Genomic DNA, 3,277 nt, shown 5'->3' with positions numbered 1-3,277 from the left:
GAAAAAATTGCGGTAATTCATTTATTTTTATTAACGTCTCTCATAATTAAAGATCAGCAATTACATTCAATTGAAGCAAGTGATACCTCACATTTCCGAAAACAGTAGAAATTATTATAAATTATTTGGAGATAATACATGAATTATAATTCAATGAAGAATTTTTTAAATTTTTAGAAGAACTCTTACTTGTAAAATAAAATCAATAGAATCTGTTGGATAAAATAATAGCGAAATACTGAGGTTAAATAGCTCGGTCGATTGATCCCAGAAAAAGCATAAAAAGCCCTCGAATATGAATGAATTTAAAGCGCAATTTACGTTATAATCCGTATCCATGATCCACTCGAGAATTCTTAGCTCCTGGAAATATCCCGCTGGGTTTTATTCCACCAATCGCTGCCAAGTGTGTGTCTCAAACCACCCAATGGAAATAAAATGAAAATAGGTATGACGGATTTATATCGTATAATAGGCACATATTATTTTGCGGTTGGTATAGTGTACCGAATAATGTGAAGTACTCGGAGAATCCTGCGGTGAAACACCCCGTCGTCTTCTCATTCTTCATTTCACCCAGGTTACAACAGCTCAATGTGTGCCCCCTTTACCTTCACCCCCTTTCTCCAATGTACTTTAGCTTTACAATTTTTTAAATCCTATATCATTTGGTCCCACAATGGAAAACAATTCACCGCCCAATGGCATCTCAATTTCAATTTTATTTATATTACCGTCTCCCTCGTAGACAATTTGGACAATTGCACTATTAAATATTCATCTTAATTTCCAGGATTGAATTTTTTTGGTGGAATTATATGACAGATTATAGGTTTTTCGATAATTTAACAGATAATTATTAACTGCTGAATTATGGAATACCGGTGAATCGAAATGTCCAATTCTCTGGTATGTGATTCCACGAGAACGAGTGGGTGAATTCGGGGTGGTATATCCCGTATACCAATCGCCGATATATTCGTAATAATCGAACGACATGAAATTTCCCCACACAGAGAGAGTGCACTCTATCACGTCACTGTCGACTAATTAACATTAACGAATGGAAAAATACGAAATGGCTGAACGTACTCTATATCTTCCAGCAGTCATGGAATTTTGTGGTGATCATAATGTCGGGGACTTTTCGAGCCGATATCGATGATTATCAAAGCCCTTGTGTGAACAAATATCATAAAGATTGTCGTTGAAAACACTCGTGGCTGTCAGCGAGAATTCAATTGGACGGATATTTTCAGCCAATTATCCATTTAATCTTCTTTCACTTTTTTGGTTACAATCGAGTGAATTACAGATCCTCACCATTAATCCTAATTTTAAAATATTTATAACTGCATGAATATTTCAAGGATTAAGCCAGTGCCGACTATATTTTCTTGTCGATAGAATATATATTTTTTATTAAATATTAAATAACTCCAACTGTATTTAATGTACCGGTTTTAGCGGTGTAACTGACTGCGGTTCACCGCACCCCAGGGTGTTATTAAAAAAGAAAGAATAGACACCCCCGGGTTATATCCTGCCATGATGTCAATTGCAGGTCAACACCTTTGCAATGTCGCGCGTGCGGCTAATCGCTTTAGAATTAAGTCGTCGAATGCTCGTTCAAAGTTCCCGCTCTCTCCCGCTCTTTAAAACAGACCACACTTTTCTTTGGTAATGAAATAAAAAAAAAATCTGTGAGGATAATTCACCCCTTGGGTAATTTAAGCCGCGTGGACGAGCCGCTACCACGACGTTCCCATTTTCGTACGAGTAGATTAGATTCAATATTTATGAGACGAGATATTAAATCAAGTCAATGTAATATCAGTATAATGATAACGCGAGAAAAGTGGCACGTATGAAATTCGACCTCGATTGAATTCATTGTCACGTAAAATGAAAATTCCATTCCTCCCACACTCCCCATAAAGAGGGAGCACACCAGGGTGTTATTCAACGTGATAAATATATTAAATTGGTCGATTCAAAAAAGCAATACGCACCTCGGATATACTTTAAATTATTCGCTGTCAATGGAAGCCCGTGGAAGAGAGTAGAATTTTCATCGCCCCCATCTTCCAAAGATAGAAGACTATTTTAATATCGTTGAATAATAGAACGAAATGTCAAAGAAGGGGAAAAACTTGGGTAAATGAGGGGGAGAGGGGGGACATCGGGAGGTGTTGGCATGTCCAAGGGGTGGCGCATAAGGTTACCACCATTCGTGAAACTTTGTGGGGAAATGGGATGGTGGGGAGACCTCGTTTTTCCATCTTTTCTCTTATTTTCCTGGTGCCTCGCTACGTGGAGGGCATGTGAAACGGTATTCAATATCGTGGTTCACCTTTCTCCCCATTCTTCACCACTTTATTGTGGAAAGTCGATTGGTATCTCCCTCCTATTGTCAACGGATCCACATTATCTTGAAATTAAATTAATATTTCAATTATCCAAAAAAAAATTGCGTAACTCGTTGATACTCCTTGAAAATTTCAAAATTAAACGAGTTGTGAATTCAAATTAGCCGCCTCAGACTCAGCCAATGAGAAATTAGCGTGACCGAGTTTCGACATATCGATAGTATCGATATTTACTCTTTTTACATCGAGATACTATTAATTAGGACCAGAAAATTGAATTTTCACTTGAAAAAAAAAAAACAATAATTCCCGGGTGTTTCATTACCCCAACTAATTAATACTCCGATCAATCTTCATTACCCGAGCAGGTTAATTACAACAGAAAATGAAAGAGGCCCTGAGAGGGGGAGGAGGTGGGTGGAAAAAAAAGGAAAGTTTCCGCGATTATTGCAGGATAAACTTTCCCCTCACCTCACACTTTGAGATTTAATTCCGAAACCTTGAGACGCCCAACGATGACATTAAATCATAGGATATAGTAAAGTACGGTCTTTTCTTAAAACCGCGGTGCACACCGTAGGGCCATAATTCGAAAAACTTTTCGGACGATGGAACAAAAGTGAGGACTTTTGTTCCACAAGTTTTAGTTCACGGCGAGGCTGTTTGCGAGTGGAACGACGCCCCGACAGTGTTTTGTTCGCTTTGTCTTTTCTTCCTGTAAGGTATATAATACCTATATAACTGCCGACTAACCCGGGGTACCACCCCTCTATAACCCTCAAGAAATCCCCTTTCCTCATTCGTTTTCTTCATCTTTCTTGTCCTCATCTTTAGAGTCCTCCACCCAATGAAACCATTCCAAATTATATCTCCATCGTATCAATCTCATCACCAGTCATCTCTTTCCC

This window comes from Fopius arisanus, unplaced genomic scaffold (assembly GCF_000806365.1).
Source record: "Fopius arisanus strain USDA-PBARC FA_bdor unplaced genomic scaffold, ASM80636v1 scaffold00004, whole genome shotgun sequence".
NCBI lineage: Eukaryota > Metazoa > Arthropoda > Insecta > Hymenoptera > Braconidae > Fopius > Fopius arisanus.
Note: the sequence above shows the minus strand (reverse complement) of the source record.